Source organism: Podarcis filfolensis, assembly GCF_964270895.1.
Source record: "Podarcis filfolensis genome assembly, chromosome: 6".
Taxonomy (NCBI): Eukaryota; Metazoa; Chordata; class Lepidosauria; order Squamata; family Lacertidae; genus Podarcis; species Podarcis filfolensis.
Genome location: NC_139609.1, coordinates 59,691,058 through 59,718,372, shown reverse-complemented (window position 1 = coordinate 59,718,372; position 27,315 = coordinate 59,691,058). Strand labels below are relative to the sequence as shown.

At 44.8% G+C, this 27,315-nt stretch overlaps 1 protein-coding gene across 1 annotated transcript in view; it reads left to right on the top strand.

Annotated features, from left to right (window-relative positions):
• The first annotated feature begins 5,532 nt into the window (after window positions 1-5,532).
• SLC45A3 (solute carrier family 45 member 3) overlaps window positions 5,533-27,315 on the top strand; it is a 41,043-nt gene continuing 19,260 nt past the window's right edge. Inside the window, exon 1 of the mRNA XM_083617129.1 lies at window positions 5,533-5,842. The gene's annotated coding sequence lies outside the window, so the exon portion shown is untranslated. The remainder of the gene's footprint in view (window positions 5,843-27,315) is intronic.

Sequence of the window (27,315 nt, the reverse complement as noted above, 5' to 3'; positions counted from 1 at the left end):
CTCATCGTGTATGACTGCTGCAAAACCATATACTGCAATTTACGAAGGATCTTCATTGGGGTGAGGAACATGTGGTCGTCCAGGCGTTGCTGGACTACAACTCCCTTCATCCCTGACTGTTGCCCCTGCTGGCTGGGGCTGATGGGATTTGGAGTCTTTACAACATCTGAAGGGCCACAGGTCCTTTCTCATCCCTGATCTAGAGCCTAGTGGGCTAAACTTCAGGAGAAGGGTCAGTGGGCCTTGAGTTTTGTTTCATTTTCTAAAAAAGCCTGCTAATTGATTTGCTGGCTGACCTTGACCAAGAGACTTACCGTATTTTTTGCTCTATAAGACTCACTTTTTCCCTCCTAAAAAGTAAGGGGAAGTGTGTGTGCGTCTTATGGAGTGAATGCAGGCTGCGCAGCTATCCCAGAAGCCAGAACAGCAAGAGGGATTGCTGCTTTCACTGCGCAGCGATCCCTCTTGCTGTTCTGGCTTCTGGGATTCAGAATATTATTTTTCTTGTTTTCCTCCTCCAAAAACTAGGTGCGTCTTATCGTCTGGTGCATCCTATAGAGCGAAAAATACGGTAATTTCTTCTGGCTTTCTTACTCCTTGGTCAGCATTTGTATAGCAAGCTTCTCTGCTATTTCTGATCACCATTGCTTCTTGGGTCTCATTGCTGACACACTGACACACCTCTGTCTTTGATGTTTGGGGCTGCAGTTCTGTGCACATTTACCTGGGAGCAAGTCCCACTGAATACTGTGGGACTTACTCCTGAGTAAACATGCACAGGCTGGCACTGTGGGTGAAGGACGGCGCCTAGATTTAGCAGTGGAAATAAGGCTTGCCTTTTGGGTTCTCAGTACTTGAAAAAGGCCCTTGAAAGTTCTCTAGTTAGTAAATCTGGGAAGAGGGAGGTTAAACTAGCATAATAACAGTGCTTCAGTCTTGGTTATAACCTTTGGTAATGAAGCACTGATGTCTAAAAATAGACTTCCAAACACATACTTAGGCTCCTGAATCAGTGCCCTAATTTTTCATAGCACCCAACAATCTTCATTGACTTGATTAGTAGCCTGTAGATTTTTCTACTTTTGGAGGAGATGGGAGTTCAGTATTAGTCCTCCCTTGATTTTGGAGTATTATTGTCTCCTGATTACTCATTTTATGGGTGGGATGTTTGAACTGAGACTACGCTTTTTGTTTGGAGAGGAAGGGAAGTTAAGTCCAAGAGACACATGCATTGACAATGTCAAGGACCCGGCTGTCTAAGTTCTGGGGGCATTCTAATCTTTTAAGATGTTACAATGCACAGCAATTCTGAACCACTGTCATTATTTTGCTTTCCAATATTTACTAGAAACCAACTAGGGATCCAGAGTAAATGCAAGCCAGAATATTGTGTTCACTGGGTGGTAGCTGACTTAAGTCATACTCAGTTCTTGATTATAGTTACAGGTAGGTAGCCGTGTTGGTCTGCTGTAGTCGAAACAAAATAAAAAAAATTCCTTCCAGTAGCACCTTAGAGACCAACTAAGTTATTGGTATGAGCTTTTGTGTGCACACTTCTTCAGATGTTCTTGATTGATTGATTGATTGATTTCATAAGATTTATACACCGCTTGATTGTTAATGACCTCAAAGCAGTTTACAAAAAGATAATAAAATCAAGAATAATTCACAACCATACTTTAGAACATACAAAATATTAAAACAGATTAAAATTCCCCCAACCTTCCAAGCATCTGGGAAGGCTTTCCTAAAGAAGAATGTTTTCAGCAGGCGCCAAAAAGAGTTCAGTGAAGGTTCCTGCTTGATCTCAATAGGCAGATGCTGCCACACTAAACGATCTGAGTTCTTACAAATATGGAACGGGTATTATGTGGCATCTGCAGTAGTGCCAGTTCTGCCAATCAAAGCGGTTGAGTGGGCACATGAGGAATAAGGCCCTCTTGTAGGTAAACCGGTCCCAAGTTGTTAAGGGCTTTATATGCTAATAGTAACAGTTAGTTGTGAATAGCATAACACCTCTGTACATTTCTGGTAAAAAAAAAAAACCCTACCGGTATGTTTCTGTGTCTGAAATCTGTTTATCACAAAGAAAGGGACCACATTATGGCAGTTTGGTGACTGCAGCTTGCTGGGGCATGTCATTGTTAGATAATAGGGTAACTATGTGAAGACATCTGATCAGATGAGGCAACTGATGTGACCGTTACACTTCCTCTTCCTTGACTTCTTAGGCAGTTACAACTGTATTGTTTCTGACCACTGGAACGGCATTTTCCATAAACGTATACACGATAAGCACAATATTTCTGCTGTATTATGCTTAGAATATGAAAGTCAGCAAACACAAAACTTCAAATGGAGACTTAAATGTTGAATCATAGAATTGTAGGGTTTAAAGGGACCCCAAGGACCATCCAGTCCAACCCCTTGCAATGCAGGAATCACAGCTAATAATTATCCATGCAATGGAAAACACTCTGTGCTGATTGAGCTTGGATGTCAGTGGCTATGAATGATCCAGTGTAATGATTCAAGCTTGCATAAGCTTGATTTCAGTGTGACTTGTGCACATGCAACATGGCACTGGGCTATGGCCATTAGGCTTGAAGCAAGTGGTTAAAATGTATCTCAGGCCATTAACAATATGGAATATGAGACCTTCACTGTTGTCAAGTGGAAACTCCTAACAGCAGCGCTCAGGGTTTCCAGCCAACCATGTCCCTCCTTCAGGATATTCCATTCTGTTCCTCCTGCCCCTTTCCCAACATTCCATGAGTACTGGGCATGCTCAGTTATCACTGAGCTGGTTTCTTGGAGGGGTTGGGTTTTTTGCTAATACCTCGTCCATGTTTCTCAGTGGCTCTATTTTTTAGGAACACCATTCCTATGGGCACTTACCACCTCAGTTTGTTATTAGAAAGGGTGGTGGGTATTTTTTTAGTAGAGTATAGCTGGGAAAATCTAATGTATGGCCTGTAGACTGTCTTTAGAATCTTATTTTAACTGGTTTAGTAACAACTGAAAAGGAAGACAATCATTCAATAGCAGCAGCCCTTAAAGTTTTACAGCTTAAGTTTCTACTCATTCTTATTTCCATTCTGTCCCTAACTCTCTCACCCTTGTGAGAATATGTTCATGTTAGTAATTCCCTGCAGGTGGGCATTTTTAGACTTGGATCACTGAAAAAATGCAAACTCCATCTGGAACTCAAAATGCAGGAAAAGCAACCGACATCAACATTTACCTAACTACTTTTCTCTCACACAAAATAAATGATGCTTCCTGGTTAGAAATCTCTCCACATCAGTTTTGAACTCCTGTTATTTTTACAAATATAAATAGAATTGTGGTTTTTTTTGTTTTTGTTTTTTTTACAATTGCACAATGAGCAGGAGCTGGGAAGCACTTGGAGCTTCTAAAGGAAACAGTGCTGTCTTTTTGCACCCTTCAGTTGCCTTCAAGAGCCATGCCAATGGATTTGTTCCCATTGGTTCAAGTGACTCTGAGTGCAGGTGTTCCACATGCTTTTTCCCATGCAGTGCGGGTTCCAGTCTGCAAGCAATTTGGATGGAACAGCTGTCCGGCATGGAAAACAAGGCGACTGTTGTGCAGTCAATCCAAAATTAAATTAAAAGTGCAAGGGATGAGATGGTAAGTGAAGAAGAGGAGGCAATGATATCTGGCAGTTGCAATATTTTAACTGGCCTTCGTTTAGTGGGTACTACATTTGGCTAAAGTCCTGGCCCAGTCACGAGTGAGAATAAATTGGCTCAGCTCCACTGAATTGTATACTGTATCTGTAAGTGCTTGTCTAATTGGAGAACAGATGTCACCCCACCCCCCAAATGCGTCTGTGCCTCTGTTTGCAAGCTTTTGGGCAAACATCTATTTGGCCACACATATGTTCAGGGAATGTCCACATTCATGTATGGCTGAAGAGTTGTCACAACCTCATGCTGCATGAAGTTCTAAATGGACCAGAGCGTGAAATCAATTTCTATGCAAATTTACACGGAGTTAAAACAAATTGCCCTTGTAGCATCCACAAATGATGCATGAGTGGCAGAAGATTCACAGGGCATTGCTCCATTCAAAGATGATATTGCTGAACAGGCTGCTTGCCACCTCCCAAGGCGGTCTGCTGAACGCTTGAGCAGCTCTTAGCACAAGGAAATTTCTTCCAATGTTTAGCCAAAATGGTGATGACATCCTATCTAGCTAACAGCATTTCATTTGGCTGCCCAAAGTAACTTTGTGACACCAGTGCCATGGGCAACATCCTATGCAGGAAAGGCCATGGGCATCACAGAGAGAGAAACCCTATGCTCAGTGGGCCTTACTCAGAGGTAAATGTGCATAGTATTACTCTCCTGACCCCCCCTCTACTAGAACAGGCTTAAAATGGAGGTAAGATACAAGGAATTTCCACTGATATAGCTAGGTTAGAAAGTTCTTTCTCTACAGTATAGGCATCCCCAACCTGCGGCCCTTCAGATCTTTTGGCCTACAACTCCCATGATCCCTAGCTAACAGGACCAGTGGTCAGGGATGATGGGAATTGTAGTCCAAAACATTTGGAGGGCCGAAGGTTGGGGATGCCTGACTCAGTCCATTGAGTTATTAAGTAAGAGAGGCCATTTGCTGATTGTAGATTCCAAAGGAGGGAAGGACAGAAATGTTTGTAGTGCAGCAGCTCTCTTTACTTTCTCCTTCAATACCTGAACATCCAAAGGTCGAGTGATTTGCAAGTAATAAATAATCAACATCATGTGTGTTTTGAGGCAATAGTTTAGCCTGTGAGAGAAGGCCATTTGAGATCCACTTAATCCAGGTGAAATTTTGAATCCAGTGGTGTTTTTAAAATAAATGACATACATTTTCTATTAGGTAATTCTGTCTATTTTCATCTAGGTATTGGGCAGAGTGAAAAAAGTGGAGAAATTGCTCCCCCACCCCCATTTGTGCAAGTAAGTTCCACTGAAATCAACCTTAGCTTTTCCCCTCTGCCTTTCCATCAAGGAAATCTTTCACACTTTTCTCACAGAGTAGAACTGGGTGGCTGTTGTTGCAGTCCCCTTTAACAACTAATATTTGAAGGTCATCGTTCTGGGTCAAACCCTCTCAACGCAGCTTCCAGAATCACCCCCAAAAGGAATAATCAAATGCTGGCAACCACCAGGCTAACAGCAAAACATTAAGCCCAACATAATATCCTTAAATATCATGTTAAGTGAAGCTAGGGATTGCATCGCACACTCATCCTACCTAGACCCATCGAAATGAATGGGTGTGGCTAACTCTGCTTCACTGATTCCAGTGGGTCTACTCGGAGTATAACTTAGTTGACCATCATAACGCTTGCCTCGCAGCGTGTGCTCGGGACAGGGCTGTTTACTGCAAAATAGACTTCACTGAAACGAGTGGAAACTTCCTACGTTTCCCTCGACAGATGTGTGTGCGTATAATCTCGGTCTACCCTTCCCTTCCTTCCCTCCAGAAAACATCGCCGTCTGCGCTCTTCGGTCGCCGAGTCTCTTCCAATCGCCGCCTGGAAGCGCAGAGCCGGTAGGACCGGAGGAGAAGCCCCCGCCCCGCCCCCTCGACGATGCCTCGGGGTCGGGAGAAGCCCTTCTGCCGAACCCGACCAAAGCCAACCTCACTCCACCCCGGCGGCCTCGGCGCATGCGCCCTGCGGCTGGCCAATTTAAAAGGCGGCAGAGCGAGACACTGGCGGGTATTGAGCGCCTCTGCACAAATCCCGGCGCGGAGGGGGCCGAAGCGGAGAGGCGGCTTCGCCGGGGAAGGAGACATGCTGGCGGCGGCGCTGCTGCTTCTATGCCAGGTACGCGAGGAGCACGTGCGCCTGTCTGGGCCGAGCCCCCTCCTGCATGTCCGTGGGCACTCCCCGCCACTTTTAAAGACTGCAAAGCATCTCCTCCAGAAGTAGAGAGTTGTCTTTGCCCATGAATTGGAGCCGGGGGGGGGGAGGTGGAAATCCCCGGGGATGCTCCTTGCAGGGGGGGGGGCGAGTGCAGAAGGGGAGCCCGGCGGCCCCTCCCGGCCGGCGCTTCTCCGGAGTTTGGCGGGACGGGGCGGCTGCAGGCAGGCGCTCCGCGTGTCCTCCGCTGTGGGCGGGCGGCTGCTTGGAGGGCGCGCCGGGAGAGGAGCAGCCGGCTCGGCCCGGGAGCCCAAGGCGGCCCAAGGCACGCAGCGCCTGCTCTGCAAGAAGCCCGCCAGGTTCTTGGGCGCGATCATGCCGGATCTCTCTTTTGGGAAATCTTCGTCTCCGGAAAAGTTGAGATGGGGGCGGTGGGGGAGGAGGCGTGAGTCACGCACTGAACCGCCGGGTGTTTATTTTGGTTGAACTCGCAGCAGCTTTCCCTGGTGACGGACGCGTCAAAGATTCCCTGCTCGGCTGCTCCGATTTCCTGGTTGCCTTTAACCTGGAGCAGGTGGGGCTGAATCAGGGCGCCTCGGCCCAGCGGGGGGGGGGGCGATGGGGATGTTGCCGGTGCCTGCCTTGCTCTTTGACTGCTTAATAAGAGCCGGGCTGCTGGCTGGCCAAGGGACCCCCGCCTGCCCCGGATAAGCGGATCAACAAGCGAACTTCATCCTCCCAAGTCTCCCAGCCTTTCTGGAGCACGTGCGCTGCCGTCGGATCGACTTCTCTAAACAAGAAGTCCGGCTTGTGGAATGAGTTATCCCGGGAGATATAGGGCCGCTCGTCGCTTGAGAGAGCCATGAGTTGATACAATCCAGTTGCCGGCTGTCCCGTATAGTCCAAACACCACGCTTTTAAGAAGCTTGGCATGTGTCAAGGGAGAGAGTACAGATCCTTCATTCTTTGGCAGCATGTCCCTTACTCCCTACTGCGCAACATTGGTGATGCTGTTAGGGTTTCTGGGTGCAGAATGGGTAGCAACACAATGGTAGGATTCGGGGGGCCCTTGGCCCCCCAACAATTGATGGACACCAGGCAGTGCTGGGCAGCTGGTGGTTTAAATTTTCCAGAGCGACTTTATGTCAGAAGAACTATGGGAAATTTAAATGGCAGCTAGTGTTGGAGCCAAGTCTAAGGGGCTGAGGTCCTCCCCCCCCAATAAAATATCTGAGGGGGTGCCCCCCAAGTTAATGAGCCTTACCATTCAAATGGTGTGCGCTCGCTGTGTCTTGTGATCGATTATGCTGGGTGGGGCTTACCTGCCCCCCTCAATATTTTATTCAAGTTGGCACCCCTGGCAGCTGGAGCCTACCATCTAGTGTGCTGCTTGAAGCACTGAACTGATATCCGCCCCCCCCCCCAAGTGGGAGGAAGGTAGGTGTCAGTAGTGGGCCTTGCCACAGATTCCTGCATTGCAAGGAGTTGGGGTCCCCTCCAACTTTGATTCTAGGGTGCTGGGCCCCCAGCAGCGGGCCAAAGATGCCAGGTGCTGGCACCAGTGCTGTGTATAACTGAAGTAACATCACTTACTATTTTGGGCCGTGTTTCCCCACTGCGCTTTTGGAAACTGTTTGAAAGCAGCTTTGGAACTGTGAATGGAATCTGAACATGCCTTGTGCAAGGCACCCATCTCCAGGGTGGGGGGTGCAAGGACAGGAAAGGACCCTTGAATCACGAGGAACACATGTTGGCTGAGGAGGAACCCCACCTCACTTTTTTCTTTACAAAGTCAAGGTCTGAGCACATCCTGCCAGGCAAAAGATTGCCACACAATGGGAATTGGCTGTTGACTATTTCTCTAGTTGATTACCCATGTTTCTCTGTCAAACACAAAACTCCTGGGAGGATTTCATCATGTTTGTGCCACAGACAGACAACACGTAGCTCAGATTATGCAACTTGTCCCGCTGTTAAGATCCTTTTCCTAATAGTTAATCAAACTCTTATCTTGACATAACTTGTGTTCCCATAGGCAATGAGTAAGCAACCGTTCTCTGTCTTTTTGAAACAGAACAGCTATTGACTATAGAGAATAAGGAATAATTCATCTGTTCACTTTTTATTTAGTATCACAAGCTTTTGCAATTTCTGTGCTCCTTTTTTCACCTTTGCCTGTAGAATGCCGCTGTGTAAATCAAGTTTGCACTCTTCAGTATCAGCCGAAGCTAATCCAGTAAAAGCTATTGCCTTAATTTCCTTCTTTTTCTAGCTTTGGGGAGCCTGAGTAATGGATTCTAAGTAGCACTAAGCCTTTATGACAGGATGGGATATAACCCTAGTGTTTTAGTTAGGATTATATGAGATACGGCGCACCTGCTAACGCAAGCACAGAGCAGTAGTTTAGTGCAATGATGATGGAAAGTGCAAATATTTGAGTAATGAGTAAGCTTACACGTTCAACTCAGAACCAGTGTGCTGATGTTCTATTTGACTCCCTCGTAAAACTTTTCTTTGCAGTTCTTCCTCTTCTGTGTGAAGTACAGAAACTCATGGAAACCTCAGTAGCCTGAGTAAGGGCTGTGGTTCCTGGTTCCTGGTTCCTAACACACTCTCAGGGACAAATTCATTGATGATGAATGCAAAGGAAGCTCAGGCATGCTGCCACATCAGCACCCCTTTGTGTGGTGCGCATGGAATTGCTGTGCTTTTTCCACATGTGATACTCCTCTCCACATACCCCTCCCTTTTCTGTAGGAAAACTTTATATAGGGACCAGCAGTTTTGCTTTGTTTAAATTCTGTGATAATGGGTGGTGCCGTTCTCCTTTCAGAAGCTAGTGCATAATATATTGTGTGTGTGTGTGTGTTTTGGGGTGGGGGGAACATGATCAAAAGGAGATTGTACTGCTAAGCAATAGCTTTGAGGGATTGTTGGTAGAGCACTCTGAAACAGGTTGAGAAAGAGTCTTTTCAAGAAAGCTGCATGGATAGTTAAGAGCAGGTATTATTAAACTTTAACTCCCCTGAGCCTCAGCGTTAGTATTCCACATGTCAACATTGGTATATTCTGTGCCTAGTGGTCAGCTAAGACACATTGGATAGTGATGTGTTCTAGGTGCTCATTAATTAATAAAATAAAATACATTTAAATAGTGATTAAATGTATATACCTCTCTTCATCTGGGGATCACCGGGCGGTTTACAGTATATCATGCTTTTTGATGCTTATATATCCTTTGTCATTCTACAAATCTTCAGAAAATGTGACAGACAGCAGGACAGAATATGGAGATGTTTGAATAATTGGATCAGTACAGTGGTTTGATAAGGTTCTTCTTTCTTACCATGTGTTTAACGCAGCCCAGCTTATTTCTGACTGCTGTATTCTGTTACAAGTCTAACCTAATGGTTAGCAGCTTTAGGACATACTCACAAAGCAGTCAGTTTAGAGCGAAATGCAGTTGTACATCTGTCTATAAAGGTGGCAAGCCCTTGATCACTGGTAATGTCTGTTCTATGATCAAGGCATATTCTAGCATGATGTTTAAGGAGAGATTGTCCTTAAGACACAGCACAGTATTTGTTTTAAAATCTGAAACATTTCTCATGTTTTGATAGAAGCTCAAGCTGCCTGGTCCCCTAGATATGTAAATACTTTAAATAAAGCAAACATAGTTGGATAAAGTAGCCTTGAAGGGCATTCTGTAGAATACATAGTTGCCACCACCCTAGCTGCATCTGGTTTGGCTTCCTGTGACACACTTTACATGGAGTTGCCTTTGAAGAGTGTAAGCAAACTTCAGATGGTGCAGAGGGCAGCAGTTGGAGGTTTTGCTAGAGCTAGTTCTTGTGGAGCATGTGACTCTATTACTGTCTGTATCCATTGCTGGCTCCAGTCTTTTTCCAGACCTGTTTAAGGCCTTTATCCTCTGTGGCTCATAACCAGGATTCTTACAGGTTCACTTCATCCTACCTAAACTTGCCCATCTAGTCAGGTGATTGGGAGCAGAGCCTTCTCCATTTCCCCTGCCATAAGAAGTTGGGCTGATGCAAACAAGGGGCTTCTTCCAACATCATGGAACTTCCTGCCTAAGGAAATCCGCTTGGCTCCTTCACTGACTGCATTCAGACACCACCTAAATACCGTTTAAATTTTCTGCAAGCCTGTGGCCTCACTGCCAGATTTGTCTTCTTTCCTTTGGGTTTCTCTCCTCCTTCAAATTGTTTTATTTGCTGTGGTGTTGTTATTAGTTGTTTTCAAGTTGCTGCTGTTGATCCTTGTATCTCATGGTAGTCGAAAGGCTCATGAGCTGGACAAGTGGGCTGTACATGCTTTAAATAAAATAAATAAATGACAGGCAAGGGCCAGAAATCTGAATAGCCTCTATGATGCAATAAGTAGCCGGATGCAGCTGTCTACCATGTTAAGACAACACCTTCATAAGAGCCTGGAAGCTTCCACTTAAAGGACAAGTTGCTGCTGCCGTGCTTGTGGGCAGAAACAAGAGGTGTGAGTGCTGTTTTCCAGCAGCTAGAGATTAGGACCTCATTCTTGCCCCTTCCTCCCTTTCTGCCTCATTGACTCCACTTCTCCTGTGCCAGTGATTCATGCAAAAATTCCTCATTTTCTTCTTGCTTATCCAGCCTGTTCTCTGCCAAATTTCTAAATCAGCAAAATTTCAGATCTTCTTCCCAGAATCAAGTATGCACTTTCCTACAGCTGTTGCTCAGTTGACTTCTCTGGCTGCTGCATTTGAGTTTTTAATTTTGAATGCTGCAGCCCCTCATTGTAGACATTTACACAAAGCCTGCTTATCAGCAGTATTTTAAGGTATTTTTCACACATGAGGTACCTATAATGCACCTCAGATTTTGGCTAGAAGCTCCATTTTATTTACATTTGCTGTTTTAAATATTGTGATGATGGGCATAAATAGCACAGTGCAGAGCTCTTTTCCGGAGTATTGTATGTTAACAGTCTTAAGTGCCTGTGGTTTCTCTTACTATTGCAAAAATTTCTTGTATACAAGCAAAGTGAAGCTAATTTTTTCTTGGTTTTTCAGTGCCCGAGTAAACAATATAATCTCGTAGGTTGCTTAACTTTTGACCACTGCTATAATGCAAGTAACAAAATTCAGGCTTCCTTACGTAAACTTCTAATTTGAAAGATGAAGAGATTGTCAAATGGCTGGAAGGCTCAGTTTCCTTCCTTGATGGTATCTGTTTCACTGCCATGTAGCTCTGCTGGGGCTGAATGTAGTATGTTTCATGCACTGCATTACTCTTGATTGAATCTTGTCTGTGGGTCTAATCAGTTGACCCATTTGGATCAGTGAGGCTTTCCTCGTAGCTGAACTCAACCTGAGTTCTTCTGAAGCAGGGTTGAAAAAACACTTGTACAGTTTCCAAAGGGGAATTCACATTAAGTCTGTGGTTGCAAAAACTATGATGATTCTTATGGCACCTTCAAGACTAGGGATGGGGAAGGGGATTGAATTCATGTCTCATTTGAAGCTGAATTTATCACATTCGCTTTTTTCAAAACAATATGCAAACCAAAAGAGAGATATCTGTCAAATTTCATACTCATCCAAATTTTGCTATGCAGTTTGCCAACTGAACAATGCTTACAAAAATGTATGCATTTGGGGAAAGTGTGCATAATTTTTTCTAAACTTTATTTGGTTTTTCAAATTAAAATTAAAAAATTGTGCATAAAAATTAATATTTTGGCAAAAATAGCACACAGCAATGCATTCTATTAGGGGAAACAGCTTGCAAAAATGTGTATATTAGTGAAAACTGCACATAAAAATGTGCTTATTAGGAGAAATTCACACCAAAATCCTGCTGAATTTCCATGAGGATTTTTTTAAAAAGAATAATTCTCGTATTGCTGCAAAATGTCATGGAGAATTGAATTTTAGTTCAGAAAGATGAGAATCTAAGAGAACTGAATTTGACAGATGTGTCCATCCCTATGCAAGCCTTAACCAATTTATTAGGGTTTAAGGCTTTTGTGGAATGGATTCATTTCATTAGATGCAATAAAGCACTGTTCTCAATTGGTAAGCATGTGTACATGAATATATAGAGTGTGTGTACAGTACCTGAGTATATGGTGGGCATGTATACAAGTGTAGGAGGGAAATTGTAAGCATTGGGGTCAAAAGGCAATGAAATTATTGCTTTGCAGCTGCCTTTATTGAAACTGCAGTAGATGAAATCCAAGTATACACACTCATACTGCTTTAAAGGAAAACATGTACATAATGTGGCTTTGAGATGGTTTGTAGGAACCCCATCTCATTGGCATGTATTTTCATTACATGAGGTTTAATTTGAGGCTGGGGAAAAAAATCTCTAAGCTGCAAGGCTGTGAAGACTTGGACACCTTGGTAAGGAACCAAATTCTTGGCTCTGTAGAACTGCCCAAGGAATTGCTGTGTGTTCTTTATTCCTCCTCATCCTTTCTGCTAGTTCCTAGGAGGTCCTTTGAACTTGTGGCACCTTTGGTGTCTCTTCTCCTACCCAAATAGGAATCTGTTCCTGCTTTAAGTCTGAAAATATTTATTTTAACATTTTGCCAGTCTGAATATGAGAAAAGGCAGGCCCTGGGAAAATAAGGAACGGAATAGAAGGAACACAGCTCAAATAGCATTTTTTTGTTTTGTTTGGGGAGGCAGAGCGCAAGGACTGGAATATGTTCTTCAGCAAGCAGGTGCCAGGTCTGCAGGCACTCCATAAAAAAGCATTTCTTAATGCCTGTGTTGTGGCTGCATTCTGGTCGTAAAAGTATTTCCCACAAGGAGATCCAGCATAGAGGGGAAGCAGCTCCTTCGGTGAGATATGGCATTGACCTTCCTTGCTCTGGAAACAATCTCTGCTCCAGCTGTTTATAGTCAGAATCACCTGCTCTGGGTTGACTTGAACAAGCCATGGGGTTAATCATGCAGACTTCAATGAACCCCAGGCCTGTTTTTGCATGCAGCGCTCTGGTGATTTATGGTGTGATCTAGCAGCTCAGAAAGCTGCCAAGCCCATGACATCCCCACTGGATTGTAGTGAGGCCTGCAGCAGAATCTGGAATTATGTGTGGTAGTTTCTAAAAATGGAATGTTCACGTTCCAAAAGTTCACTTAAAAGTTAAAATATAGAAGTTTGTTGAGCTATGTAGAGTTCATAGGAGGTAGTAGCTCATCTCCTCCCTATTATGCTATGATGAGAGTTTCTGTACTGATACTGCTGACAAGTTAATGTATATCAGTGAATATGCATGCTGGATTTTAACCTCCTATCCAAATAAAACCTGAAGTTTTCAGTTAATTTGAACTTCAAAGGCCAAGATGGTTTTAAGGCCAAAACAACTTTCCCTGCTGCGATGTTGTCATGGCTGCCATCTAAGGATCAGAAGCTGCTGCTTCATTATGCCTTCCTCTGTGCCGCATTTTGAGAACCAGCAGAGACCAAAGCTTGAGTGTTCCAGTTCGTGAGAACCTCTTCCTTGCTCCTCCTCCTGGAGCAGTAAACCAAGTACAAACCTTGACTTTTGGTTTGGTTGGACTGAAACAAAGCCCAAGTGCTACTTCACGCATAATGCTAAGTCAGTGCTGGGGGTTGTTGTTTTCCTCCTGGGGTGGGACAGGGAGGAGAAGGGTGGACCCAACTGAACAACATGAACCAGCACACTGATCATTCACAGGAATCTATAGCTTGTGACTTACAGTTACACACAAAGCAAGTATCTTCCTTCCCTTCCCACTTTTTAATCAGGACTGGCTCTCAAAGCAACTATAACCTGTTACAAAGTTAACTTAATAAGGTGTTGAGGATACATGATTGTGTGTTTATACACACACACACACACACACACACGAAATGTGAACATTTCACGTGTGCTGCTGTTTGAGAAACAGAAATCTGAAATCCATTGGGCACAAAGGACTACTTTCTCAATTCTTTGGATCCTGGCCCTGGCCCTCATCTCCCTCTAAAACAGGGAGTGGGCCTCTGAATGTTGTTGGATTACAACTCCCATCAGCCCTAACCATTGTTTTAGGCTGAAGGGAGTTGGGAATCCAGTGACACCTGGAGGGTCCCCAGGTTTCTCCACTCATCATCAGTAGATCCAGGACACCAAGGGGCATGCTGGAAGGACTTAAAATCCTTGAAATGGAAGGAATGATGCTGCAGTGGACTCCCATTTTCAGTGGATGAATTTTCCCACCTGAATCACTTATCTTCCGCTGGTTGCATCCTTCCTAGAGTACCTTCATATTGACACCTTCCATTTTATCCAAAACCTAACTTTTCTATGATGTCTTTGGCTTAACCCCAAGTACATGTAACTGCATTCACCCATATTCATCATCTGCTGTTAGCTGTGCTTCGCCCCTTCACCCCACTGTTTCCCATCTCATGTTTCCTCTCCCTCTTGAAGCATTCAGATCATAAACTCCTTGGGGCAGGTATTTGTCTGTCTGTCTCTGCCCCACTTTCTCTTTCTTTCTTATTAACTTTTACTTGATGAAGATACAAAGAGCAGGAAGAGGAAAACAAGCCAATTGTTATTCTGGTCTTCCATTGTGTTACATAATGAAGTTTCATAATAGCCAGGTGAAGTGGTTGCCGCAGAAGATAGTTTAGGGAAGAGTAGAGAAGCCAAATGGCAGTTTTACCCAGCCAAGCTGATGGAGGGAACTTCAGGGTTACCCTGAAAAGCAATTTTAGAAAGCTGAACTTTTATTATTTATAAAGCACATAATACTTTAACCCTACTATTTCACCTTTCCTCAGCTGCAGTCAAGTGTGCTCAGTTACTGGGTGCATTGATAGTGCTGTACAAACAAGTTGGCCAACTCTGTTCTACTACATATTTGTAGCAGAACCATCCTTGCTTGCCTTATACCAGTCAATGAATGCTTGTGGACAAAGCTGCAATCCTGTGCACATGTTCTCCAAAGTAAGTCCTACTAAACTTAATAGGCGTTATTTCTCATTCACACATGGAAGACACTGCCTGACAATGCATTCATCAAGTGACAGTTATGCAAGTATGCAGTGACCTTTGGTTGTGATCTGTGTCTTGCACAATTATTTCCATTTTCATATGGAACGCAGGGGAAACATGACATAAAATACCTATTCAGATTAAATTCGGTGCATCTCTGTGGGGGTACCTCATCTTTAACCCTGGCTGGTTTGAGAGCAGTTGTGGACATTGGTGGATGTCCTGGGAAAGGGTATCCCAAGGTTTTGCAGCAGTAAGTCAGACTGACCACCTCTATCAGGGACGGGGAACCTGTGGCCCTCCAGATCTTGCTAGAATACAGCTCCAGTAATTCTTGACCATTGGTCATTCTTCTGGGAGTTGACATAAAATAACATCTCGTGGGTCACAGGTTCCTCATCCCTGCTCTGTAACTTTTTGCATGCATGCATACCATACAAAGTGAACTTCAGTGTCAAAACATTATGTGCTTTATAAATGAAGTTCAGCTTTCCATATGCATGCTTGAAACTTAACCATGAAGATGTCAGGACTCATTTGTGATTGGGGATAATCTGTTACCCAGCTACCCTTCCGCTTCACCTGTGTTTCCCATGAACTTTGATACGGTAAACACAGCTAGAGGTGGGCAAACATCTCAACAAATGAAACATAAAGGGCTATTGGGAGAGAAAGTGTGTCCTTGCAATTTCCAGAGGCTGTCTGCAAGACTACTCTCAATTGCCACCCTGTCCATGTGACGCACCAGTAAGTGAGAACATTTATAACTGGCCTTGTTTGTTCTGTTTAGCCATGCTGTGTATCAACACAGGACTGTTTGTGTTACGAGTGTAGCAGGCAAGATCAGCCTACAGAGGGACATGAGCCAATAATCTAATGCTGAACCCAACTCCTTTTACTTTTTTAAAAAAGATCCTTTATACCGTCCTCAAAGCAGGATCTGATCATCTGGCAGCCATGAAACCAGTTATTATCTCAGCTTCTCTGTGAGGCTAAACTGATGTGCCATTTGCAGAAGTGGATAACTGGGACCAAAAAAGGCCAAAATCATACCCAAAACATTTGGCAGATGATTGGAATGATAAAGTCAACACTGAGCAGTTTTTAGCTTTGTGGGTGGCTTCAGGGAGAGCTGAAACCTTTGCCATGAAACTTTCATAAAACCCCAAATATTATTATTTAGTCCCATCAGTAAGTAGTTGTAATTGATTTATGGGCGCTGGTTAATAATTCCTATTAACAATAAGCCCGATGTGGTTTTAGGAGATTCACAAACTGGCTCTGAAAATACTGTAATACTGGATTGTAGAAATTGTATTAAGTTCATTCATGGGAGCAAAGTAAGGCAGCCCATTACAAATTATGTAACTTTCGATCCTGCTGTAGAGACGAGCTTTGCCTCTTTTCATACCATTTCTGTATGATCTTGCCAACCTGCTGCCCTCCAGATGTGTCAGACAGACTACAACTCCCATCAGCCTCAACCAACAGGGTGGTAGCTGAGGCTGATGGGGAATTCAGTTCAAAACATCTGGAGGGCTTGAGATCCGTGAAAAGTACCCAGTTCCTCCTGTTTGCAAATGATCTTTGTTTCTAATCTATTCTTTCTTTGGAGATTGTGAAGAGGGAACCTGCTGGCTATGGTCAAAGAAGACACACACACACACACACACACACACACACACACACACACACACGATGGCATTAAACTTCTCTGGCAGGGATATAAATAGCTGGAATTGCAGACCAGAAAATTGCCATGGGGGAAAATGCATTAGTTACCACGTGATCACAAAAAGGCCCATTAGTATTGTGTGTCTGTCTGTGTCTGGGATCCAAAGTGTATTCTCCGACTAGGAGCAAAAGGTCATGCTCTTAAGTTCAGTCAGAAAAAAGTAATAAAATGTGGAGCCCTCTGTCATAGTCTCTTCAAAGTGTCTTACAGTGGAGACTTTGAACACTGTGTCTTCCTCCTGTCTTTGCTATAATGGTGTGCATGTCATACATGACTTTTCTGTTGGCATATAAAACCAGTCTCCCTATCCCAAGCTTGCAACTGAACTCCGCTTTGCCCTGTTAATGCTAGTACTCAATTGACTGGAGGGTTGGCTATGGCTTTTTCCAAAGAAGATGCTCTCTGTGGGTGATCAGAGCTGCTGTTGTGTCCTGGAATGCAATCCTGAACCCTGAAAAGCAGGTTTTTGGAATGGCTCTCAAACAAGTCTGCTCCAACCCAGATCTCTGCTATCTAGCCAGTGGTTTCTTTGGACTTGGCAGGGGGAAAGTTATGTTGGACCATGCCATGGGAACTGCTCTATATTTTATCTCTTTAGATATCTGTTTCTATATTGTACACACAAACGGTACCAAACTGTTCTTCCTTAGAGAAGAAACTTTTAGAGAGATGCACTTCAGACACCCAAGGATTGCATTCCTTATATTCAAGTTATAAACGGCAGTGTTGGTACTAAGAGGAGAAACAGATACAGGAGCCACAGGATGGTAAAGACCACATGACTACCTACAACTTTTATGTGCTTTAAAGAATATTGCATTTCTCTGTCCAGGAGAGGGGTCTTCAAAGGGGAGAGAAATGAACTTTCAGTGCCAGAGACTTACTTAAATTTTGAGGGGGTTACATGTCCTCCAAATACAAGATAATTTTTCTTAGTTTGGCTTCTGTTGACTGTACCTAGTGCACACTCTCAAAAGTAATCTTCAGTTTTGCTAATATAAATACTTTCATTTTTATCTTGTCTGGATGTCAGAAAGCTGAAATCATTCTTGTGTTTTGACGAGGATTAGAGACATATCCAAAGTAACTGCTAAATTTTATATCTTCAAAAATGGGGAAACAGCATTTTTGCTTCTTTGTCTTAGTAGCCTTGGGTACATCTTGCAAATCTGTCTTTCCCCTACTAAAGCTAATCCAATTATGACTGCATAACTCCTCCTGCACTCCATTTTAAGACTGTTACAAACTGCAGACTTTGGGACGACAACATGCCCAACTTTTTCTCTCTCCAGCTCCCCCACCCCCACCAACATTCATAGAGCATGATTAAAAGAGATCTGGAGAATTTGAAAGCTTGCTTACTGTGTCATGACTCTATGACACACTGTGGCTTTGGGATTATTCCTTTTGCTACGTGCCTTTGGGGAACCTGAGAAAAAGTCTTCTGGTTTCTGGGTCTTGCTTCTCCTAGCTGTGAAATGCTAGACCAGGCATAGGCAAACTTCAGCCCTCCAAATGTTTGGGACTGCAATTCCCACCACCCCTAGCTAACAGGACCAGTGGTCAGGGATGATGGGAATTGTAGTCCAAACATCTGGAGGGCTGGAGTTTGCTTATGCCTGCGTTAGACACTAGTATTTCTCTTCTTTCCTTGTGTGGGATTGCCTACTGGAAATGCTTGAGTGCTAGAGTAAAGGCTGCACTTTTTGGTAGGTGCTTTTGGGATCCACGACAGCTGTGCTTTCCAAACTCCCCCCCCCTCCGCATGAACCACTTAAAAATTGTGCAGAGTCTTACTGAGTTTTCTGCCTATTGTAGCAGCTGCATTAGATGCTATATGATTTTTAATTGTAATTTTATTCCATAGAATTCAGACTAATACAATAAAATGCAACATAATAGACAAAAGAAGCAATCTAAAAACAATTCAAAATCAAAATGAATACAGGCAACTCTCAATTTGCCTGCGTTTGCATGTGCAACTGTGTATGCACATGCTGTCTTTGGCACTGAAAGAGGGTGGAACGAGGCGGAATGCTCTGCTGACATACACACATAAAGACCCAGAACGTAAGGGGGTTTCCTGTATTTAATGCGATGGATGTGCAGTCTCCCATCTGCAACCACAAATCCACAGACACGCTGTAGACACCTGAATGAAGGCTGTAGATCCCTGTTGTTTGCAGACCACAGTTTGGGAACCTCTGTACTGCACTTTATTTATAAGATTTTAGTCTTTGCTAAAGTAAATGTTTCCCAGAACTGCTTCTTGCCTTGATACCCTGTCTGCTGTAAATAATCATGTGCACTACTGTCACAAAATCCTTGCAGGTCTCCGTTATTCTGTGAGCCTGAGAAGAGACTCTGGGGTGGTGTCACTTCCTGTGATACCTTATGCTGAACTGCACCTGTCCATCAAATATGATTGTGTATTTACATATTTTTTTTCTTGCATAGCAGTAATATTCACGTAGGAATGCAACCTTGCATGAAGTGACCGTAAGTAAACTGAACTTCCTGAATGGGTGACCTGAATATGCAAATGCTGGGTTGGCATTTTATAATTCCAAGGAACATAAACTCCGTAGGGTGTGGGGTTTTAGATTTCTGCTTTAGATAAGTTCACATTTCAGTTCCTTTTTCTAGTTGCTATTGAAACGTTTCTCCTTCCTCTTATCATTACCCTCCCCTTTTCCTTCCTTGCTTGCATGAAATAATAAAACCCCGACTGGCTCAGAAGGTAACTTAAGCCAAACAGGCATTAAATGGACTAATTTCCTGTAATATTTTCATCCTAGTAACAAGGCTCTGAAAGACAATTTTCTCTTTTTCTTCACCAAGGCAGGCTCACAGGATTACCAAAAAAACTCATACAAAATAGGGCTTACTGCCAACTGTTTGGATGAGGTCTGACTCCCAGTGTTCTTACCACACCTGCTTTACATGCAGAAGGTCCCATGTTCTATCCCCAGAATCTTCAGGTAGGGCTGGGAGAGACCCCTGTCTGAAACCACGGAGAACTATGACCTGCCAGCATAGACAATGCTGAGGTAGTTGGACCAGTGATCTGACTTGGTACGAGCCAACTTCCTACGTTCCTTACATATGTGGGGCTGTAGAGGTGTGGCTTGGGAAGAGAAGTCCACAGCCGGAGGAATCCCTTCTCTAGATTAATTTCCAGCATTTTCTGCTTGAAACCTCTTCAGAGCAAAGTGTTGCTTGCATCAATAGGCGTTCCTCACTGTACATCTGGCTCAAAGGCTTGCATGCCGCTGGCTGGCAGCAGAGGAGAAAATGTCAATAATTGCCTTTGACAGCGTGACCACGCATGGTCACAAGGGTTTGCGATGCCGCTGTCTTCAGCCTGACCTTCCTGAAGCCTATTGCATTTTTCAGATTCTTGACACCATGGAGTGATGTTAAGCTGAGAAAGTCTCTGTCTCTGTCTAGAGCTGGGGCTGTGGGGTGGGGGGTGGGCCAGAGCCTGAAATTCTTCAGATCATGTGCCCTCCAATTTCTGGTTAGCCTGAGTGTGAGATCAGACACTGAAGCTGACCTCTTTTTATCTATGACCTTGGTGACTTGGAATTGTATCCTCTAACTTTCTAGCAAGTGTGCATGGAGCCTGGGGCTGAAGGGGGCGGGGAACGGTGGATAGGGTTTTGGAAAGCTTCTTTTCAGTAAGTTATGTATTATTAACAAGTGTGGAGGCATTGAGAAAGACCCCCATTAAACCATTAGGAGGTCCTAGGCTGACCTTGAGAACCTCATGCTCTCCATTAAGCCTGCATTACTGGATTGTGATGAGAATTAGGCAAGGGCAGCCCATTCATGAGGCAAGGTGAGGCAACTACATCAGGTGGCAAGATCCATGGGGGCAGTAGATTCAGCCTCCAAGGAATGCACTGCCCACCACAGTGATGGATGCAGTGTGCTCTTTGGAGGCCAGATCTGCCACCTCCTTGGCACCCCCCCCCATGCCACTTCTACAGTGGGCTCTCGGAGAATAGGAGGTGCTGCTGGTCTCCTCTCACCCCTAGGGAGGAAATGCCAGGGGGTGCCCTCTGGGGTTGTATGGGGTCTGCACCCACCTGGCGTGATTCAGAGCAGGCCCCTTCCTCCCGCAATGGCCTTTGATTCCTACTTCAGCCATCTGGTAAGTAGATGTTCACTCGCCCCCTTCTTCCCTGGTGGGCTGGGAGTGGTACCATTTTGTGGTTTGCCTCAGATGCCAAAATGTCTTGGGCCAGCCCTGTAATTAGGGTGGGGCATGTATGCAGTCTGGTGCTCCTTGGAGGAAAGGAGGAATAAAAATGTACTAAGGCCACATTCACACTATACATTTCACTACCATAATACTGTACCACGTTAAGCAGTCATGGCTCCCCTCCCCACCAAGAATTCTGGGAGCTGTGGTTTGTTAATGGTTCTGAGAGTTGTTAGGAGACCCCTATCCCCCCCCCCCGTGGTTTAACAGTCAGTCGTTCTTCCCAGGGAACTCTGCAGCGTAGAATAGGCCCCTAACAACTAAATAAAAATAACAAATAATAATAGCTGTGACAGCCCAAGGCCCAGTGAAGCCCCAAAAATCGCCCCTGCGAATTCACCCATCTGCAGTGCAGACCACATGTATCAGTCGTCTGCTGGCCATGAGTCTGATGTGTCACTGATCTGTACATTTGGTAGGAAGTTGGAGTAAAGGAAATGTCATTTTCCCTCCCCACTTTCTCAAGTAACCTCTCAGGATACAAATTTATGACAATACCTTTTGAAGTGCTTTGATCTTGCAATTGGGCCCAGATTTTTAAAGTGGGTTGAAACAATCTAGACTTGAAAGCAAACATCTTCACAGTGGGCACGGAGCGGAACGACAGAAGGCCTCTCCTCCTCAAATTCCTCTTGAAACGAATAGAGCTTGCATGCGCCAGCTCTGCTTCTCTGGACAACTTCTTGATCCTTATCTTGGAAACTGGAAGTATTTGGTGCAAACTTAGATGCTGTTCGTTTATTGGTGTTTTAGGAAAACCAAAAGCCTCTTGCACAGAACGAAATCATCTTCCAGCATCGTGTGGGGAATTTGTGGGCGAAGCTCCCCCAATGGCATTTTGGGGGGCACACTGAGAGTTCTCTCTTGACAGGTTTGTGTCACTTAAATACAGGTTGCAGCTAAGCAAGGGATGGATCGGGATGTCCCAGAGATAACTGGTCCAGGCGGGGACTTTCCAGGAAGATGCAGAGGCCCTGAACTTGGCACTGCTTAGACGGGAGGAAAAACGCCTTTGGGCATTGCTGCATAATACATGACCCAACTCCTTGAAATGTGGGCCCTTTCCCCCTAAATGAAGAAGGGGTAGGGAGGGGGTCAAGATATATTGTCAGCTCCTTTTCAGCGCTGCTGTTTTCTGTTACTGGATACAGAAAGGGGCTGAGGGAGGGGAGCGAAGCCACCTGTTGGATTTTGACACTTGGCGGGGGGAGGCCATTGCCCTTTTCAACAGTGTCTGCCTGTCCTCTTTTTCTCCCTGCCTGTCTCCCTCGCTGCTTCCCTCCCGTCTCTCAGGGTTCTGTTTACAACCATCCCATTGTGGTTCTTGGGCTGGAAGCAGCTGGGTGGACTGTTTCAGGCTCAAGTGTAATTTCAGCTTCTTCAAAAGCCTTTAGAGGCCACCCCCCTCCCCTCCGCAATCCCGGCCCGCTCTCCCCTCTGAAGAGGACAGCCACGCCAACAAGGGGATAATTTGATGGATTACTCTGCAGGGCTGAGAGGCTCTTGGCTAATCCCTTTTGTGTGTCTCTTGGACTAGACGCTGAGCAGAAGCCCTAGCCTCAGGCAGAGAAAAGGCTGCTCAGCAGGGTGGGTTTTACACACTGACATATAAATACAAGGACTCTGGTCATGTGGTGCAGGGCTTTAATCCCTGCCCACTACCATGGCCTAGAGGTTAAAGGGGGGGCACCTGTTTGGGGCTGCTTTATGTTTTTCCCACTTGGTTTGATTTACATTTTTATTCTTCTGTTAATAATAACTTGGAGAAGCAGGAGGGGGGAATCAGACAAGATGTTGGAGCTATGGGCATAGGCCGAGGGTAGGGCCCCCGTCTGTCTTGATGCCAGTGTGTCTGGAAACTCTGGCTGCTCATTTGACCAAACCTTACGGGCGCTGAGTTGTTAGCAGTTCTCCGTTTCCTGCACAGAGTTGCAGTTCCCGGAGTAGCAGAACAACCAGTCCCAGGGAATGGGTCAGCACCCTTCACAAACTACAGTTCCCAGGATCCTTTGCAGGGGGTCATGACTCTTTAATGTGGGATGGTATTGCTTTAAATGTATGGTGCCAATGGGGATTAAGACTATACAATAAAAATGAATGGATAGCCAATGCAGACTTTATGCCTAAAGCACACACTCACTCCTGCTTTGTTTGATATTTGCCCTGATGAAATTTTGGTAGAGTTGAAAGCTTTGTGGCATTTTGGTTGGTCATTAATTCATAGTAAAGGGACTTTGGAGGGTTTAAAAAAAAAAGCAGTGGTTTAACCCTTAGCCATGCATGCTAACATAGGCCATCTCTTTCTCTGCGTAGTTTATTTGGTGGGTTTCTTTCTGAGAAAAGCTTATTTATTTGGCATGCAGAGGAGTGACAAATATCCCCCCAGGAGATGACATCATTGTCCCTGATGTAAAATACGTGGTGGAACTGTGTCCCTCCCTGTCCCTGCTACCATTACATCACTGTTCTCATCACCCTTGTGTCCTGCACTTTTTCCGCAGAATTCAATTTGGCATGTGTATGAGGTGATTTTATTTTATCCCCACAGGTTAGGCTGAGAAATGGAGACTTCGAGGCCACCCAGTGAGCTTTGTGGCTGTTAGGGCTCTGTGCCATACACACTCTGCCCACTTGGTCCCCACGTTTTGTGGCTACTCTTGAGACATGACCCTGTTCTGTGGCATAGCTTCTAGTACCTTTTACGAAAGAAGTCTAAGTTTCAGAAAAAGGCGGGCTTCCATGTGAACCCTTACTGGTACCATAATCTGTTATTTTTGCCTCTGATTTTCTGGAGGGTCTTGTTTATTCACCATCACGTTAGTACCAGACCCCCTGACCTGTTTTATCTCCTCCTGCTGTGGTCATCTTTAATGCTTTTGATGAGGTATGCTGTGGAAAAATGAGGTGGTAGCCAAATCTTTCTCTCCCCCTCCCTTTTTTTTTCAGTGCCCCCACTCATAAATCCTCATTCACTCCTGTTTGAACAGCTTCAAAATGTTCCATCCAATGCTTGCCTTACTTTTAATCGTTCAATTTTATTTATAACTCTTGTTTTGAAACAGAAATAGTTTTTGAATGGCTGTTACTGGCACTCCCCAACTCCTTTCTGGTGAACGTAGGTTGCTGAAAATCAAAATGGAATCTCAGTGCTATAAATGGCCATTTTTTATTTTGGAAAGTCAAAACAATTGACAGGTGGGTGTTGTTGTTGGTTGTCTTTTGGCAAAGATGTTAAGATTTACTGCACAATACGGTTTATGTTTACACAGAGGAAAGACCCACTGTGTCAAATGGCATTTGTTTCCTAGTTAAGTATGGGGAGAATCGTAGCCTTAGAGTGTGTACGCATGGTGTGCAAATGTGTGCCCAGAGCTGGATGCAGGTGTCTTTTGGGGTTGCTATACATGGGATACCATCCCCATAGCATCCCTGTCTCGCACTATTTGCCAATCTAATATCTCAATCTAAAGCTCATTCTCCTGGAACAGTTATAATCCATTTTGTGCCAAGAATGTACTTCTCAAATGCTTGCTGCATACATGTACACAGAGAACACTTTCAGATCACTTCCTATTGGAACAGGCCATGCCAGGGGTTTTCAACCTTTTTGAGTCCACAGCTCCCTTGACCAACTACATTCTTTCTGCGGCACTCCTGTGGGGCTCAGGAGCCCAGTTATGTCACCTCTTGCCTGCAGAGCTGGCAGCCTCTCACTCTTTTTCGAACACCCTCCCTTGTGGAGTGTTCCCTCAGCTTCCTCTCCCCTGTTCTTGGGAGTCCTCTGGGCAGCCGCTGCTGCTGCCCCTGCCCCAAAGAGAGGTACCTCCTCACACTGCCCCGCAAGGGCCTGAGATTTGTCTGTCCATTTCCAACAGCAAGGGCTGGCAGACTGGCTGGCCGGGCTCCCTCACCTGTTTGCTTGCTGATCCCAAGGCCGCCTCAGCTTCTGGTAACCAGCACCCCCTGGCCAACCCTAGAGGCACAATTTGCTTGGGGAACTTGTAGCCAGGGCTGCTGCAACAAACAGCTGTGCAAGCCTTTGGGAGACAGAGATGTGAGAGGGCATCACAGGAAGGGAGAGAAGGAAAGGGGGACTGAGGCCAGTGTTGCCCATGGCATCCCTGACCATCCTTCAAGGCACCCCAGTTTGCCATAGCTCCCTGGTTGAAAACCACTGGGCTGTTCTATTCCCCATCGCCATGTATAACTTGACCATGAATAAAGGCAGAATAGGAGGCAGCACATTAACCTGTGAGTGTATACTGTACACTGTATACACATCCCCACCTGTATACACAGATAGTAGCTGCCACTTTAGAAGACGTTATTGCGCAAAGGTGTGTACACTTGCAAACGGCTTTGTGAAAAAGCACACTGTGAAACAATGACCCATGTGCATTTTAAGGCCCACATGTGTACAGAACCTTAAGTTAAATTCTCACGGAAGAACTGATAAATGCTTTCATTTGGCAACCGAATGCTGATTCGTAAATCTTAGAGAGGAGACCCTACATTTCCAGATTGCGAGGTTTCTTGGTTCTTTGCATTTGTATCCAGGGAAGCTTCTATATTCAAACCTATGTTTCTGCCTTCCGCTTTGGATAATAAGGGATTTCCAGCAGCATGTCATTAGCCTTGCTGCCTGGTATAGGGCCAGTAATGTAATCGAGGCCTCAGCTCACCGGAAACCTGGAGCTAATTCAGGGAGATGAAATGAAATAAATTACAACTGTGCTTCCATCCCTTCTCTGCTACAGAACACATTTTAGGAAGTGGGGGTGGGGAAAGGGGTCAGGTGAGTTCCATTCCAACATACAAAATAGCCAGAATTACACCATGGTGTATTTCATATTCAGCCAGTTGGTTCCAGATTTTCCGGAACCATTTCCGGTACATTGGCCTTAAATGTAAACAAATAGCTCTGCACGCGAGCCATATTCTAGTCAAGAGCGACAGTCTGGGCTAGAGATCAGGGACAAGGCTGGGGGAAAATTGAATTCCAGGCCAGAGACTGGAAAGGAAAGAGACTGACCATATAACAACTGCCCCCCCTCCATTCATGATTGAGATCCAGCATGTATAAGCTTATTGGACTGCTACTCAAATAAAGGAGTACTAGTCAATTAATTACATGTGTTCTAGTTGGCTTTTAAATCTATATATAACAGTGAACTTTTGAATGGGAAAGGAGCATGTTTTTACATGATGAATGCATGTATTGTGGCAGGCACCGTGTTAGAAGAGGTGTGAATGTGTCCGTGAAGAGAGAGAAGAAAGAATGCCTCTGTTAAGATTGTACTAAACCACCCTTCTCTCTCTTTTTCTTTTTTGGGGGTAAATTATTCCATCAACTATAATTAACTATTTTAAAAAGAAACCAGTTACAGTATAATGCCCCTAGTTCAGCCTTTGCCAACCTGGTAACCTCCAGATGTTTTGGACTACAATTCCCATCAGCCCCGAGCCAGCTGGCTGAGGCTGATGCAGTGCAAAACATTTGGAAGGTTGGCAAATGCTGCACTAGTAGTAGATCAGTAGCTGAGGGAACCTGTGTGAGCATTGGAGAGTATGAGCAGAACAGAGGTGGGGAGGAGGAGAGGATTTGCTGCAGTGCCCATTTGCTTTTGGCCCATCACTTGCCACCCCATTGGCTCCAGTTTTCTGTCCTTCACAGGTCTGGCCTTTGTGCCCTCCTGCTTTCCATGTGGGGAGGGCAGATTTGGATTATGGCTAGCACTTTTTAAATCTATCTTTTTTAAGAAAGAAAGCTGTGTGTAGTTGCCAAGTCACACAATTTCACACATTTATGTCCCGCAATGTTTTATTTTAATTTTAAAAACCAAATTTAGTCCAATTTTGTACTCATAAAAATACCCGAAAGAGATGCCAGAATTTAATTTAACACAGCTGCCCTGAGGGAATTGCTGTACTTTGCGCTGGCATATATGTTTCAAAATTTGCACTGATGCCCTGCCTTTACTCCATTAATATTGGTTCAGATTTTGCCTAGTTGTGGAGTACAGACTTCATAAACGTGCTACTAACAAGCAGCTTGTTTGGACTAATGATAAAACCACGTGTCAGAGCTACCCTAGGTCCCAGCTCACAAAGGACCAACGCTGCTTCGTTGTTAAGTATGAAAGTCTTTATTGAAGTTCAGTTTCACTTCCAGAGCCGCAGCGCGCAGCTCCACGTCTCAAGTGTCAGACCGCTGATGCTCCGTCTGAGTCTCCTCCCCCTTGACACCAATTTAAGATTCTAGCCTTGCTCCACCTTCTCCGCTGCTCCTTCCTCCTCTGGGTCCGCCTGCCCGCCGGGGTTCCGCCCTTTCTAGCCTCTTCTCCCGCTGATTCCCCTGAGCCTTCTCCCTCCCTCCGGCGGGCTTTAGGAGCTGGTTCCCCATCCGGGTCTCCTGCTGTTCCG